At 40.3% G+C, this 17,854-nt stretch overlaps 1 long non-coding RNA gene across 2 annotated transcripts; it reads right to left on the bottom strand.

The window, feature by feature from the left end:
- Positions 1–207: 207 nt before the first annotated feature.
- On the bottom strand, positions 208–16,594 carry LOC123281733 (uncharacterized). Of its 2 annotated transcripts, XR_011499120.1 has the most exons (4): positions 15,753–16,594; positions 7,050–7,152; positions 5,832–6,001; positions 208–4,486 (listed from the first exon to the last, which is right to left on the bottom strand). It is a non-coding gene; the product is annotated as an uncharacterized lncRNA (long non-coding RNA). The 2 variants fall into 2 exon arrangements; XR_006521418.2 differs by having other exon boundaries at positions 208–6,001.
- Between the last annotated feature and the right edge of the window lie 1,260 nt (positions 16,595–17,854).

The following is a 17,854-nucleotide window of genomic DNA, read 5'->3' as shown; positions in this document are numbered from 1 at the left end:
CACTAAAACTTTCTTTGTATCAGCAATAAGGCTGTTTTACTTTCTTGTCATTCATGTGTTCACTTGAGTAGCACTTTCATCTCCTTCAAGAACTTTTCCTTTGCATTCTCTACTTGTCTAACTATTTGGTGCAGGAAGCTTAGTTTCATCGTATCTCGGCTTTTGACATGCCTTCCTCACTAAACTTAATCATTTGTAGCTTTTGATTTAAAGTGAGAGATATGAGACTCTTGTTTTACACTTGGACACTTAGAGGTCATTGCAAGGTTATTAATTGGCCTTATTTCCATATTGCTGTGTCTCAGGAAAGAGGGACGCCAAGGAGGAGAGAGACATGGAAATATCCGGTCGGTGGAGCAGTCAGAACACTCTTTTATTGATTAAATTCACCATCTTATCTGGGAGCTATTCAAGGCACCCCCAAACAATTATAGTAGTAACATCAAATATCACTAATCACAGATCACAATAACAAATATAATAGTAAGGAAAACTGTGAAATATTGCAAGAATTACCAAAATGTGACAAAGAGGCATGAAGTAAACAAATGCTGTTGGAAAAATGGTGCCAATAGACTTGCTTGATGCAAGGTTGCAGAAACTTTCAATTTGCAAAAAAGGCAATATCTGCAAAGTGCAGTAAAATGAAACACAATAAAGTGAGTTATGCCTGAATATTTTCCAATTACTCTTTACTGATTCCTTTGGGGATTACACTTAATATCTGAATTTACAACAATCTACTTTGGATTCATACCAAGTCAGTTGCAATAGTGTCTGAAACCTTTTCTCCTCTATAGCTCTACATCCCTTCATTTCATTTTTGTGAACAATTGTATCGTTTTACATTTTGTGTCCATTAATATCAGTTATAATTATTGTTTTATTTTGTCATATAAAAAGAGGCGTCACAAACCACAAGTACATTAGTACTGACTCTTAAACTTACCTATGTTGTTACCTGTACTACTGATGTTTTTTACTCTTTTGAAGATTATGGTAGTTTACAACCTTGTGAAATTTCAGTTGTACATTATTGTTTGTCAGTCACGTTGTAGGTGCACCACTTCACCCTTTGGTGCCCACCCCCCACCCCCCTTTCCGCTGGTATAGTGATTTTTATTTCTTCATTTGGGTTTAGGTTACTGTCTATTTCTGCCAGAAGAACTCCTTCTAGCATTTCTTGTAGCACTGATACACTAGTGAAAACCGGTCTTAGTTTTTGTTTTTCTGGGAATGTCTTAATTTATCTCTCATTTTTGAAGCACAATTTTGTTGGATGTAGAATTCTTAACTCACAGGGTTTTTTTCTTTCAGTACTTTGAACATGTCATTCTAATGCCTCTGTGGTGTCTGATGAGAAAGCAGCTATGAATCTTATTGGTGATAACTTGTCTGTGTAGAGTTGCTGCTCTCAGGTGGCTTTCAGGATTCTCTCTTTGTCTTTGACTTGAGTTAATAGTTCTTGGGGCTTGTTGAATTTCTTAGATGTGTAAATTCATGTCTTTCATCAAATTTGTGAATTTTTTGCTTTTATTTCTTCAATTACTCTTTGTCCCTTTGTCTCTCTCTGCTCTCCTTCTGAGATTCCTATTACATATTCTACACTGGGATTCTTGATGAAATGCCACAGTGTAGGCTTTATTTTTCTTCATTCTCTTTGCTTTCTGCTCCTTGAATTAGGTAATCTCAGTTGACCTATCTTCTAGTTCACTTATTCTTCTGCCTACAGAGATCTGCTGTTGAACCCCTCTGGTAAAGTTTTCATTGCAGTTATTGTACTTTTCAATGCCAGCATTTCTGTTAGATTCCTTTTAAAACTTTCTAAGTCTTCATTGCTCTTCTCTGTTTGATGAGATGTCATTCTCGTGGTTCACTGTAGTTCTTTGTTCATACTTTCCTTTAGTTCTTGGGCATATTTAAAATAGTCATTTAAAGTCTTTTTCTGGTAAATCCAATGTCCATTCTTCCTCAGGGACAAGTTTTATTAATTCTTATCTCCTTGTGTATATGGCCAGTGCTTTCTTATTTCTTTGCTGGCCTCATAATTTTTTGTTGAAAACTGGTGATCTTGAATAGTATAAGGTGGCAACTCTGGAAGTCACACACATAGGGCTTGTTTTTACTGCTTGTGGTTGGTGCTGTTAGTTGTAGTGACTTTTATGAACTAATTTGGTGAAGCCTGTATTGTTTGTTCTGTGTGGCCACTGAAATCTTTGACTACCTTAGTGGCCAGCTAGTGAATTGACAAGAGATTCCTTTAAATTCCTAGAACAGCAATGGCACCAATCTCCCCTCCACCACAATTCCTAGTTTTTGCAGATGTGCTCTCTTTGTTGGGGTATGTCTTCAATACTCAGCTGGGCAATTTACGACTCTGTCGTAGCCTTCATAGTTATTTGGAGAGAGCCTGAAGGTCAGACATATGTGAGACCTTAGGATCTTTACAGGTCTCTTCTGAGTGTGCTCCTCCGCCTTGACATACACATGGCCTTTTTAGATTCTCAAGGTGGGAGCTCTCAAAGCCTTTATTCTCCGAAGTAGCTCACTCCCAAGTTTTCCCTCTCAAACTTTTCTGTTTGTCTGTTGTTTGCTCCATCTAATATGCTTTGTCCCATGTGGCAGCAGCTAATACATTTGTCTTTAAGTGTTTTTGACAAAAGCCCTCTGATTAGTCACCTCTTCATGTTGGGAAACTTGTGATTTAGCCTCAATAAAAGCAAGTCTTTTGAACTAGTCCTTCAGGAGACACTGGACTGCTATGGAGATGGGGATGGGGGGGTGGGGGAGTGGCAAAGTAGGTTACCATGCCACAAAGCTGTCCTACAAGATTCAGCCACCTTTTTCTAGATTCAGTGTTCGCCTGGTTATGTACAGCGTTGACTCATTTCCAGAGTTCATATAAAGTTGACTCTTACAGTTTTTTTTTTTTTTTTACCAGTGTCCTCACTGTTTTTGTGGAATGATGGGCCCTTGAGATTCCTCATGGCACCATTTTCTCTAATGGCACCCCACATCTCCTGAAGAACATCCTTTAGCCTTTCTTGCAGTAAGGGCCTAGCCATAACATATTCTCTCTGCATTTCTTTTCTGTATGTCTTTATTTCTTCTTCCATCTTGAATGATATTTTCCATGGATAAAAAGTTTTGGATGGAGAGTGCTTTTACTTTCATCTTTCTGCTATCTTCTGCCTTCCATTGTTCTAAGAAAACTAGCTATCATTCTCATTGTTTTCCTCTAAAATCAAGGGGTATTTTATTCTGTGGCTGCTGGTTAGATTTTTTTAACTTGAGTTTTCAATGATTGATTATGATGTGCTAAGGTGTAACATCTTTCCTTGTGTTTATCCATTTGGGATTTGTGGAGATTCTTAGATATGTAGGTTGATGTCTTTCATCAGTTTTTTAACCAACATCCCTCAAATAGTTCTGCTACTTCCTTCTCCTTCTACTCTCCTCTGGCCTTCATTATGCACGTGTCAGACCATTTCATATTGTACTTCATGTTATTGATGCTCTTTTTATTCCTTTTTGTTCCACTTTGTGCTTCAGTTTGGAACTTACCATTACCATGTCCTTAAGATCACTAATTTTCTTTTTCTTCAGCTTTCTTCAGTTTTCTGTGGAGCCTACTCAATTGATTCTTTATTCAATATACTGTAGTTTTCAGCTGTAGGATTTTTCTTTGGTTTCTTGTAGAGTTTTCATTTCTCTACTTTAATTCTAAAACTTTTCACTCATTTTTTCCAATTTTCCCTCTAAACTCTGTAATGTCTTTTTTTTTTAAATTTTTATTCTTTTTTTGAGGAAGATTAGCCCTGAGCTGACATCTGTACCCATGTTCCTCTCTTTTATGAGTCTGATGCCTACTACAGCATGGCTTGACAAGTGGTACCATGTCTACACTGGGGATCTGAACTGGCGAACCCCGGGCCACTGAAGCAGAATGTGCAAATGTAACTGCTGCACCACCTGGCTGGCCCCTGTAATGTCTTTATGATAGTCATTTACCTTTCATAGATTTAATTCCTTCTCAGCTTGATGGAATATATAAAGGAGGCCCAGCATACCCAGGTGCTTACAGGACCCTCCACAGACTCAGCTTATGCACTACCAGAGGCACCCAAATAAATTTCCTTTTAGTGAGTGTGCATCTGATCCATTCTTGCCTGGAAGGTCACTATCACGTGGTTCTGAGATCCAGTTGAATAGTTTTGTCTGTAAGGTGTTTCCATTTTAAGACTAGCCCACCAAAATCCAGTTGAGGCTCTTTATAGTCATAATAGCTGTCAGATTTGAGTATTTTCCTGGGTTTGGGTAATTCAAGTACACATTTTATTAAAATTCCTCTTTATCAAATTGCATGAGAATCATATTTACAATTTTATATTTAACATTTATTATAATCCTGTTCAGTCAGGCTCAACACTGGTCTTTGATGGTGAAGATAATTCCAAAATGTCCCTCCCCTCATGTAGTCCATACCCTGGTGAGAGAAAGAGATCTGGGCCAATATTAAGATGTGGAAAGCATTGAATGGGTGGGGGACTGTGTCCCTTGGAAGAGGGGCTGGGCAACATTATGGCAACCATATATTGTCACAATTTTCCTAGTTCTTCTTCAAAAGGACCTGCGGCTATTTACTTGAGTGACTATGTGCTGAGCAAGCATTTCCAAGACTACTGGAGACAGAGTTTGAATTGACATTAATATCTGGAGACTTAAGTGTTATTATGACCCCCCTTGTTAGAGTAGGGTCCTGAAGGGACTAGGTAATAAATGGAGTCTTGGCTAAAGTCCAGCTCATGGTGTATCCACTGGCTCAATGGACCCCACCCAGTGGTCATTTCTCCAGCGTTCAAGTTCATAATTTGGGCTTGATCTACTTGGAAATTAGATCAATCTCCAATATAGGGTCTCTAGTCTATGGAGTAAGAGCTATCATAGTATGGAAGGTCAAATGGAAACATCTGAAACTGCCAGAATCCAGGAGGCACCCACCCAATGGCCAAGATAGCAAGTAAGAAAACAATATTGTATCCTTGGGGAGGGGTGTGGCAGAGTTTAGTGCCTCCACTGAGGACCTACAAGATGCAGGGATGGTGGATCTTTCACATCATCATTTAATTCCCCAACCTGGTACATCTGAAACTTAATGGATCCTAGAGAATGAGGAGCACAGAGGAGGAGGGTTTCTGGGATGTCAGTAATTTACAGTCATCTGGGTCAGAGATCGCCAATCATAGCCTGAATCCAGCCCCCAGGACTGTTTTGTTTAGCCCACACAATGTCAAAAATGCTTTGGAATTAGTTTCCAGCTAAATTTAAATTAGGGAAACTTCACATTAGCAGCCATATTTCCAGCTTTCCAGAAAAAAAGATCTGGACACCTTGGAGCTGCATTCCCACATGGTAACCAGGGCTTCTGACAGCCCATGCAGCACCTTTGTGCAATGAGAAGGCATCTTTTCCTGTAAACCCTCTACAGACATCTTCCAGGAAGCTGCCATTGGTAAACATCTACATCAGTGATGTGAACGACACCTCCTCTGAAATAGTGCCCTTGTGCAGTCCACCACTTGTACAACTATTCTCAGTGACACCTATCCTCGGAGACAACTGATCTGCAGGAACTGAGATGTGGCTGCCCCTTTTACAAAGGCATGAGCTCTCAACTTTCCGCCATCCTCACTGTTCCCCTTTGTCTTGTGCCTGGCCTATTTCACTCACTGATATTACCTGATCCCTGAAGGTATTTAAGTTTGGACCCCTGACCTCTCATTTTACAGTAATCTGTGGAATGGTGAAGGGAGTCACCCAGCATCACTCACTGAGTTAGCAGCAAGTCCAGACCAGACCTTGAGTCTCTTGTTTCTCCAGAGCAGGACTCTTCCTGCCGCGCTGCCTGCCTCCCTCAGCAGATGCTCCAAAGCTGTTGATTGTCTCTGGTTTAGGAGGTTGTGGGAGGGGAGGGTCACAATGTATGGGTCACTTTATGGCTCTGGGAAGAGAGACAAAACCACATACAAACAAGCTGGAAATTCAGTTTCCTCTGCAGCTGCAGAAGATTAATGTCTCCATTGATATTTGGAGAAACCAACAGATTAAAAACACCACTGAAGTCATTTAAAAAATATAATCATTTTCAATGGCATTACGTGTATTATTTATATCCTTCTCACAGTCCCAGCATCCTCAAATATGGGTCTAATTTAAATAGGTGTCTTGCAAAGAAGGATAATATTTCCAAGTCATGCTGATACAGGGCCTACTTCCATCCTTGTTCCCGTCCACATGCAATCAGATGTTTTATTGAGTTAAAGTTGAAATATCAATGCCACTTGGCGTCCTGCTTTTTCTCATTGAACTCAGGGTTTTCTGTGGGCTGTAAGAGAAGACTCACTTGGAGGAATTTCCTAAATTCCAATACCAAGGCCCCTCCCCAGTCCAACTGAAGCAGAATCTTCTGGGATGGGTCCTGAAAATCTACATTTTCAGTTTTTAGGCTTTCAATGCCCACCCTGATTAAGAACTGTTGAGTATTAACAGTGTGGCATAAGCATTTTCCACGATGCTAGAGGATTTTCCAAAAATCGCCTTGCATACCTGCCTGATGAGGATCCATCACAATCTCTTTAGCCACCAGCTGCTCCTGGACTTTCACAGGCACAATTTGATGAGCAACTTTGGGAATGAGTACTTTTAGTTTTAAAAAGTATATCTGTCATCTGAATTGCAGAAGACGGATCGGGTCAAAATCCACGCCCTTTGTAAATTCTCTCCTGTGTTCTACACATTCACTTCCCTAAAGCATCCCATCACTTCAGCCTCCTCAGCAACATGGCTGCATGTATTTCACAATTCACCTCTGCTTTTTCATCATGGTAAAACATAAAATATTTAATTACACTCTTGTTATAAATTAAACAATTTATTTGTTTACAGAAAATCCTTCCCTTTCTTTTTGTTTTTTTCCAAATGACTTTGGGCCTGAACCAGTTAAAGCAAACCAAAACAAAATTTTGGAGACCACCCAAATCAGTCTTTACCTGTGAGTGCCGTAATGTCCAGCAGAGGACAGCAATACAAAGGAAAAAAGCTCTCCATCTGAGGCTCCTGGGGCACTGATGATGTGATACTGTAGAACTTGAACTGAGAAGAAAACCATAGGAAAGAGTTAAATTACAAACAGTACCATTCATCATTGTCCCTTTTCCCTGTAACATCTGGAAAAGGGAAACGTACAATCCATCACCTGAAAATTCTGACTGAAATGACTAGACTCACAGGCAGAACAGAGGTTGGGCCCACAGTCTTTTTCTTTCCTAATTTGCCTGCCCCACCCCGAGGCCCACTTCGCCTCCCTCTGAGCCTGTAGCCCTGGCTGCAAGTCAGGGGCTTCCCCTGGGCAGAGGTGGGGAGGGAGGGAGGTGGGCTGAGGCCCTGCACCTGGGAAGCTGCCCTGCCTGGCGCACCCCAGGTAACACATCTACAGGGTGAGCCTCCCTTCCCCCAGCTCAGACAGACCCACTGGGTCATGGCCCTTGTGCTCTGCTGGAAGTTTGTGTTAAGGGTGTGCCTCATCTTATTCCCAGGGAAGAGGGGCTGGGGAGATAACCTAACTTGGCACTTTCCCGGCCAATAAAAGGGAATTTGTTCGCAAAGATATTGCTGTCTATCTGGATGAACTGGAACTGAAGTTAGGACTTAAAGGATGGATAGGAGGATAAAGGCCAGGAGAGGTGTGGTGTCAGCATGACCATGAATGTTCAGTGGTGGGGAGGGGCCCAGCCCAGTGGGCATCGTGGCTGATATTGGCAAGGTTTCTGGACACACCCTGGAGGCCTAGAGGAACAGCTTTTAAACCTTGACCTGTAGGCAACAAAGTTCTTTCTTTACAGAGGGATGATTGATAATGAATTTATCTACCAGTCTAGCTGACCTTCCATCCATCCACCCACCCATCCATCCATCCATCCATCATCTGTCCATTTATCCATCAATCTATCTATCCATCTATCATCTATCTACCTGTGCCCTTTTATAAAATTACATTTGAAGCTCAATTTACCTCCTAGACTTTTCAAATATGAGAGCCAATGTACTCAATATATGCTTTAGGTAAGGTTAAGTTGGATTTGTGTATCTCATGCTATAAAGTCCAGAATCAAATAATTGCACATTTGACTTGTTATATTGTATTCTATTGCTATGATTTATAAAATTCTCAGTAACTTTGTCCAAAACAGTATTCTCTCCTCTATTAAACAGTAAGTTCTTAAGACTGGTACAAATTTTTGAGTTTTTTAAGTGAATATAATACACAAAGCAGTAATTTTTATGAATTTTCACTAACTGATCATGCCTGTATAGCAGCATCCAGATCAAGACAAAGAATATGATGAGCATCCCAGATTCCATCCTGAGCTCAGTTCCAGGCCATGCCCACCACCCCTCTTCCTGCACCATCACCTTCAAAGGTACCCACTACCCTGACCTCTATCAGTATATTTCAGTTTTCTGGGTGTTGTACTTCATAGAAACAGAATCATGTACTCTTTTGTGCAGCTTCTCTCCCTCAACATCATGTTTATGACACTCATCCATACAGTGTGTGCTTGTAGTTTGTTCTTTTATCATTGCTGGATAGTCGTTATTTGTGTGAATGTGACATAAGTTTATCTATTCTACTGCTGTTGGGCACTTGGATGGTTTCCAGTTTTAGGTTTTTATGAAGAGTTCCCTTGGATATTCTAGAACATGTCACTTAGTGACTGTGTGTATGCATTTCTCTTGGATATTTACTTACAAGTGGCTTTCTTGGGTCACAGGGGTTGCAGATGTCAACTTTACAGTAGACACTCCAAAAAGTTTTCCAGCATGGTTGTACAAATTTGCCCTCCTCTCAGCAGAGTAAGAGATTTCCAGCTGTTCTCTATTGTTGTCAAGACTTGGTATTTTCTGAAAGTCTCTACACTTTTATTCTTATTAATTAGTGTACCTTTCTTTGTTTAGTTTTACTATAGGCAACAATTGATTTACAAAATTGCATTCCTGAAAATAAGCCACTGAATGGGAAAAGTGGACCACTGATGGTCAGTTAGTAACATAAGGGCAGAAACAACCTTGTCCACCATCATGACTGCTAGGTAGGTGACCAGACACCGGCTTCTTCAGGGGTCACTGTCACTGCAGCAATGTCCTGAGACTTCAGGGACCTTCTTTATGACACTCAGATCTCTGGACAGAAATCACATTATGTTGATTATGCCAAGGCCCTTCGGATACTCTGCTGTGATCAGGTGATCAGATTCCCGGGATTCAATCCAGTTCCAGGCCTGGCAGAGGCAGAGCACCTGTGGGGACTGTGGCCTGGGGGTGGGTCTCAGAGGGGAGAGCTGTCCTCGCCGTGTGCGTAGGTGAGGGATGCCTGCATCCACTTCCACAGGTACCTGGCAGCTCTCAATCCAGGGAGTTTTCTGCTGCCTCTGCCTTGAATCCATGTGTGTGTGTGGGCTCCCTCCTCCCTGTGCCTTGACTGTTACTTTCCCTCCTCAGAAAGTAGTCATCATTGCTCTGTCCATCTTCCAGCTTCCAAAATGCTTTCATTCTGTTTATTCCCTGTGGGCTTGTGCCTTTAAAGACTTTATTTTACTGTCCTTCTAGATGAATTTGCGTAGAGAGTGAAAATAAATGCAATGTCCAATCCTTTTTCTTTAGTAGGAAATGGCCAACTGAATTTTTAATGAACATTTAGAAACAATAGTATATATGTATCTACTTTGACAGCTACATAACATCCCATAGTAGGAATAGTTAATAAATTATTTAACCATTTATTATTGTTGGTCACTCAGGTTAATTCATTGTTCCTACTACTGTCAATATCACTGAGGTGAACCATCTGATACATGCACATCTTTAGGCTCATTTAGAATTATTCCTGGAGGGACAATGGCTGGGGCAACGGAGAGCACCTTTTGCTCTCCCCCTTTAAGTGCTGTCAGCTGTCTGTATGCAGTGATTCAACCAACTGCCGATGGAGTTCTTTTTTTTTTTTTCTGCTTTATTTCCCAACCCACCACCCCCCCTCCCGGTACATAGTTGTATATCTTAGTTGCAGGTCCTTCTAGTTGTGGGATGTGGGACACGGCCTCAACGTGGCCTGACGAGCGGTGCCATGTCCGTGCCCAGGATCCAAACCCTGGGCCGCCGCAGCGGAGCACGCAAACTTAACCACTCAGCCACGGAGCCAGCCCCGCCGATGGAGTTCTATGTTGATGATCTGAGGTTGGTTGAATGTCGAAGTGCAAAATCTGTGGATACAGAGCGCCTACAAAAGGACATGAGCATCCACAGAGTTTGGCATCCACAGGGGATCCTGGAACCAACTCCCCAAGGATATCCAGGGATGACTGTATTTGGATATATTTTGCCAAATTGCCCCCTAAGAATGCCTGTACCAGTTTATCTTTCATCATTGGTGAAGGTTTTTATTTTTTCCCATATATTTCTTTTACTGAACCTGAAGTGAGTTCGCTCACCTGTTGCGCAGCAAGCCAATCTCTGACACCAGGTGTGGTGGAAGAAAGTAGGACTTTTATCGTTTGCACAGCGCTGAGCAAGGAGAGAGGGCAGCTAACGCTCAAATCCCAAACTCCCCGAAAAGCTAAAAGGAAGGGTTTTTATTTGGGGTTTTAGGTAGGGGAGGGGGAGCATATGGCCCTGCTGGTCAGAGCTTTCGCACCAGCCTGTCTTTGGCCTTGAGACACTTGCAGAGAGGAGGGAGCTCATGACCTTGCTGGTCAGCAGCTTTCCCACCAGCCCGTATCTCTTTGCGGGAGGAGATAGTCCATGTGCTTGTCCTTGACGGTGTCTGTCTCCATGGAGGATAGTGGATTCTGGAGCCAGGAAGCCAGAGAGTAAGCAGGGAATGAGTGTTTTGGTTTTAACCCCATATATGCTGGGTTTAATGTGGGGAAACTGGTATCAGGGTCGATATCAACTCCCCCCCTATTTTATGTCCATCCCTCAATCTTGAGGGATTTGGGGTGGTGACCGATCTAGCTACTTCCTGCTGAAATGGGGCATAGGTTGTTTCATCTCATTGAACCAGTCTTTTAATAAGGCAGTGATGCTGGTGGGCTCCTGAAGGTAGGCCTATATCATGTAAGTAGGTAACCAGGTATTTAATACGAAGTTTTTCTAGAGAAACAAAAAGAGAAAAACAAGGTTAATGATCGGAGCAAATTATAAACCAGTTTCTGAGCCAGGGGGCAGCCAATCAAGATTCCTAGAAGTCAGGGTCGAAGCACCTTTTGCAGTTTGAAATGTCTCTGATGGTGTCATCGGGCACTCAGATAGACTTTTGAGTGGCTTACACAGCAGTAGACATGAATCTCTTTTAAGTTTATATTAGGTCCTCCAGCTTCAGTTTGTAAAGCTTTAGGAAAAGGACAGATTTAGTTTTCAATGACTCTAAATAAAAATAATGGGGAAAAGCCCTGAAAATGTTAGTTTGGAGATTTTTAGCCGGATATTTCAGGAGACTAAAAGAATTCAAGGTCCAGTCCAGTTAACAGAAGTGAAACAAAATTTCAAAGATAATCGAAAAAATTAAAATCTAATATCTATAAACATGTATTATAGTTTCTATTGAAACATAATCTTCCTCCCTAAAATCACCCTCAATTTCACTAGACATAGCCAAATTGAGACTAACTGGTTTGCACAATGTTTAGTTTTAATAAATTTGGCATAATTATTTGCATAAGTACAGCAAGAATAGTAGTTGACCATATAGGCTCTTTTTTAATCTGCTTTGCTGGAAGCTTATAAGGAATCTCAGGTTGAACTTTAAAGGTCTCTCAAGGAAAGCCAAGCAAAGGACCTGTTATCACCTTCTGCCTTCAGCACCTGCAGATTTGGGTGAATTCCTCTCTTCACGAGGTTCCCCAAAATATTGAGGTTCCTTGTACCTGCCAGAGGGAACGACATTCTTTGCTCAACCTTATCAGGTTACAGAATCCATAAGCACAGTACCAGGCCAATATTTCCAAGTGGCTTTATTCCAGAATGTCAACCTTCATTCCTCAAAAAGCTGTCTTGTTATATCCAAGCCTGTATGTTTTTTCAAATATGATGTTCCAGTCAAAGCCTTGGTAATATAACCAGTGTTTCCAATTGTGTCCTGTTAACAGAAGAACAGATTCTTATTGGACTTATGCAAACAACCAAATTGCCATAAGAATAAGAATACTTACTCATCAGGGGTTTTTACATTTTGGAGGGCTCACATAGGGAGGAAAAGATAAATGCTTCAATTTTGTTTATAAATTGCTGTAAGTCATAGTTCTTTAAGGGAATAGAGGAAAAGGTTTTCTTAACTCTAAAAAAAAGCAAAATATCAAAAATCAGCAATATCTCAATCAAAAAGTCATAAAAATTACAATCATCCCTATCAGTTTATTCTGTCCTGTGTAATTGGTTCTTGATCTTAATCTTCTGTCAGCAGTTTGTGAGGTCATCAGTTTCTCTGTTGGAGTTCTGTAATTTTTACCCAGTTTGGTTTTACAATCTGAACGTTTATTGGAAACCTGTATTCTAGAGTGTCAGAGTCCTTTCCATGAATTTCTCTGCAGATGAAACGTATTTGCAAAAACATCAAAGTAAAATAGCCATTGTTCATAAATAACAAAACATTCAAAAATGGTAATTGACAAAGGCATTTGACCATGTCTGTGATATATAGCATTTTGAGATAATAACCAGGATTATAGCTGACAATCAGAACAGGTCAGATAATTTTTAAAATATTTATATCAATAACACTCATTTACGTAATATCATTTAAGAAAGTTTATCATTACTTATTTGAGAATGCTTCTCATGTAATTTAACATACAAAATAAGCCTTATTAGTTTAGCTTTCTTTTCTTATAGGAAGAGAGCAAAATTCTCCAAGAAGTCCCAGGGACCCTCTGAAAATCCCCAGAGAAACCTTCTCTCCTCTTCCAGGTCAAAAGAAAGCTTTTATTCAATACTTGAATATTTCTGTCAGGGGGGAAGCTTGTCAAAAATATTAAAAACTTTAAAGCATTTGTTCAGATAGGAAACAAAGTTCACTTGTAAAACCATGTTCAGGTATCTATTCAAAGTGACAACAGAAACAGTCAAGGGGAAACAGAGTTAAAATAGTCAAGAAAGCCTTTCTATAATCTTTTTGTCAAGAAAAGATTAAAAATTTAGGAAAATTAACCTTTTAAGAAAGAGGAAACCAAGTTTTAATTTTGTACCAGTTTACTTTTGACATATAAGTTTATTTACTTAATTGGATTTACTTTAATCCTGGACAACTTGACCGTACCTAAAACTCTTTAGGGCCTTACTTTTACAAATCTTTGGTTACTTTTTTACATTCAGAATTTGTCCCAGGACTTTAGGACAAATTTATCTTTCTCAACTCAAGAAACAAAAATATTTCCATTCTTTATATCTTTTTGCTGAAAACATATATTTTACTTTCTTTGTATACAGACCTTTTAGAAATATGTGTTTTCTTATAGAAAATTTCTCAGCATACATATAACATGTTTATTAATAAACCTAAGCACTTTTTAGTCTCTTTGATATAAGAAACCAAAGGCAGACAATTATATGCTTAGTAGTTAACCTTTAATATTTTATCTTATGTGGAAATGACCTAGATACCCAATAAAGTGTTATTATTTAATTTAACTTAGTAAAGCTATAAAATTTAAGTTTCCAAAAGGATTTTGGAAGCTGTTAAGTACGCAGACTATAAAACATAATTATTGTACTTAAAACTCTTACCCAGTTTTAACAATTACTCTTCAAAACTTCATGTGACATTATAGCAGTTAACTATCATCCTCAGTTGTTTTAAGTACATATATCATAATATAATTATTATACATATATATATAATTATTGTTAAAAAGTTTTTCCAAAAACTTTTATTTTTTACATTTATTTAGTTTACCTGTTCTTAACAATTATATTTAGATTGTCTACAAAACCTCCATGAGACATTAAACAAAATTAGCTATTATACAGAGTTATGAGTTTTGCTGATAAATTTTGTAACAGAGGTGACATGAGCTCATTTGACCAGTAAACCCAGGCTGTATGTCTGCATTATAGCCAATGCTGATAACTTTGAAGACATGTTCATTTTTAAATGAAACCAGCAAACTTAAACAGGCTTTCATTCATCAAAGATCATTTTATATCATGTTAAATAACTTTGTCTCTCAGAAGTTTTTGCTTATTCATTAAAGACTGCATTCCATTATGAAAGATTTTGAATCCTCTTCTGAAATAGGTTTTCAGAATGGTCATTACAATTCTAAATTATCTCAGAAGTTTACTTATTTTTACTTGTTCAATTTTAGATCATACATTTTGGGGGAGTTGAAGCTCAGCTCAGCTTGCTGGGAAGCTTAGCAAGAGATAGACAAAAGCAGCAGATTTGGGTTCGGCTGCTGGCATGTTTAATTATTTAATTATTTTCTCTTAAATAGGCAGTAAAGTATTTTTAATTTTATTTAGAAGCCTCAAAAGATTAAAACAGGCTCCCGGTTGTTGGCTGGCTTTTCCAATTGCATACATCAGTTAGGGTGAACTGTAATTGGCTCGTTTAAGTAGATCAATTTTTACAAAACTTTATCTTAGTTTTACTAACCCTTATACTTTTAATTATAACTTACATTAGAATTCTCTTAACAAGTTTTGGTATTACAATATTGTTCAGTGGAAGCATCCCAGTTAGACATAACATTTATTCCCAAAGAAAACATCCAGGCAATGTTGACATAACCTCTTCATATAATGTTAGCTTAAACACTTCAATTTTTATAGTCTTATTAATCTTAGTAGCCTAACTGTTGCCCCAAACAATTGTTGGTCAGGTTTCTCACTCTGATTTTTGCCTCCTGACCTTTTACATTTTTCAAACTGGGGTAAATAGAACAGGTTTGTCTGATGTCCTCTAATGTTGGGGAGCCAATAGGGGGGTCCCCTTAGCCCATCCAACCTTAGGCAGTGTTTTATTACAACCTTTGCTTTAACTTCATTCATATCTGTTCCATTTATCCCATTGGGACGAGTCCTGTGACTCTTCCCTTTCTAATTTCTCTTTGTTAACTTAGCATTCTTATTAGCATCTGTAAGGCTACGAGAAGCTGAGACCCCAAGTTTGATTAAGTTCTTAAGACTAGTCATTATAGTTTCCTCTTAATTTGGTCTTTTCGTAGGTACCAATAAAACAGTTGTTGATCATAAGAGCCCTCTAAAAAGTTTCCCAACTCGAGGATCCATCTTTTGGCCATTTTTTTCTTTCCGAGGTCTAAAGAATATTGTGGCCATGTGGTGTTACAAAAGAAAATCATCCCTCTTTAGACATTGGCTTATAGCTCTAGGTCGACCATCAGCCAGTTTTTCCCAAGGGGCTCTTAGGTGGAATAGATGCAGCATCTCCCATGTTAACACTTTTAAAAGGACAGACAAACAGACAACAACAACAAACACCAAACAAGCGCGCATTCCCAAATACCCTCGGCCACAAACGGAAGCCAAAACAAAGACCAAACCCAAAAACCAAAGTGCTTCCAGTCCCAGCTTAGTCCGTGTCCTACACTCGGTGGGTGCCCAACAAATGAAGATCCGCTATGCAGATCTTCCCAAATGAGCAAGGACAAGGGACCTTGGTTGTGCACACCCGGGGGACTTACCAAAATTTGGCCGGGGCGTCGCAGCGACTTCAAAACAAACGGAGCCCAGAGGGCTGCCAAGGTACCCGTTATTTCCGGCCGGTCCTGTTGGAAAAGGTTAACACAAAGACAAAAACAAAAACTACCAGCTACTTACAAGAGACGTCTTCCTAAGTCCTAAACCTAGTTTCTTCCACTACCAAAGCAAAAGTGCAGTGTGCCAACAATGTCTGGCTAGCAGCCAGCCACTTGGGGCTGTCCCTGAGACAAGGGGCTCAGGCAGCTGCAGGACAGTTTCCAAGAGAGACCTTTAGCCAGAGGCCAGTGTGCCACAGGCCAGACATCCACCTAGGACACAGTCCCATCTGGGTCGCCCAATTGTTACCAAACCTGAAGTGAGTTCACTCACCCGTTGCGCAGCAAACCAATCTCTGACACCGGGTGTGGTGGAAGAAAGTAGGACTTTTATCGTTTGCACAGCGCTGAGCAAGGAGAGAGGGCAGCTAATGCTCAAATCCCAAACTCCCCGAAAAGCTAAAAGGAAGGGTTTTTATTTGGGGTTTTAGGTAGGGGAGGGGGAGCATATGGCCCTGCTGGTCAGAGCTTTCGCACCAGCCTGTCTTTGGCCTTGAGACACTTGCAGAGAGGAGGGAGCTCATGACCTTGCTGGTCAGCAGCTTTCCCACCAGCCCGTATCTCTTTGCGGGAGGAGATAGTCCAGGTGCCTGTCCTTGACGGTGTCTGTCTCCATGGAGGATAGTGGATTCTGGAGCCAGGAAGCCAGAGAGTAGGCAGGGAATGAGTGTTTTGGTTTTAACCCCATATATGCTGGGTTTAATGTGGGGAAACTGATATCAGGGTTGATATCATTTCCAATACTTGCCACGACTACTAAAATAATAACGATAAAAATCCTTGCCAATTTGATAGGGACAATTTGAGTATCTGGGTTTACTTTAAACGTCTTGATTTTCATGCTCATTGGGATGTTGAAATGACATTTTATATGTATGAACTTGAAAGGCCCTTGGAACCCTGTGATGGGATCTGTTACCGTGGACTGACTCACCCTCCCACACACTCTTGTGCCTGCCCCCAATGTGCTCCCGACCTGCTGGTACAGAAGGACAAGTAGACAAGTAGGACAGAAAAGACAATGATTTGGGAGATCTCAGAGGGTTACAACTTTCCCATGGTTTCCATGACCTTTTAAAGTGAGAACTGAGAACAGCATCAATAGATCCTGTGATCCAGCAAACTTTGTGCAGTCCAGCACTTTGGAGACACTTATGTCATTATTCTCGTTGAGGCCTGTGGGAGCACAAAAGGCCAAAAGCTTTGACACACAGCGAGTTTAGCCATCTTGGGAAAAGAGAGCTCACCTTCCACCCTTCCAGTGAGTGCCTGGGAGGTTCCTATTCAGAGAAATCCTCTTGGCCTCTCCAATGGCTTGTCTGCTTCTGCTGGATTCTACTTTCAGAAATGCCTTTTTTATGCTGTCATTTCCAGGATTAAAGCCTTTCAATGGCTCCCCATTGTCCAAGATGAGAGTCAGCTTACCTTCACTTGGCATTCAAGCCTTCGATCCTCTATTCACCCAACCAGCCCAAATGACCTCCCCAAGAAGCCCACAAACCCACCTTGCACCACTGCTAATGTCCTCTCTTCTCTGCTCCTCCAAATTCTGCTCACCTGTTAATGCCCAATATAATCAGGAGAAGTCACGGAGAGTTTGGGGCATAAATGCATATAAATTTTCATGGTAAGAAAACACACAACCCTTTCAGTAGTTGAGGTCATTGTATTTACCCACATGTCTAAAATGAAATCTATGATAACAATTTGAGTTTGCTGAGCCCTTTCCAGAACATAATTCAATCTTAACTTTTCGGGCCTAAATGTTTATCTGTCTTTCTGGTTCACCTGTTTAAATTCTTTCTTCTTAAAAGGCTGAAAGAAACCTTTAGAGAGTAGCCCTAGCAAGTGTGGACTGGGTACAATCAGGCTTTTGGAATTTAAATCACAGAAATGCAAATGCTCCGTGTTTACCAAAGTGTAGTACACTTGTTCCCAGAGTTATGCAAGATCATTTTAGATGGTGTGCCAACAAACTAAGGCATTTA

Source organism: Equus asinus, chromosome 28 (genome assembly GCF_041296235.1).
Source record: "Equus asinus isolate D_3611 breed Donkey chromosome 28, EquAss-T2T_v2, whole genome shotgun sequence".
Taxonomy (NCBI): Eukaryota; Metazoa; Chordata; class Mammalia; order Perissodactyla; family Equidae; genus Equus; species Equus asinus.
The sequence above is the reverse complement of the archived record's forward strand: the minus strand, read 5'-3'. Positions and strand labels throughout refer to the sequence as shown.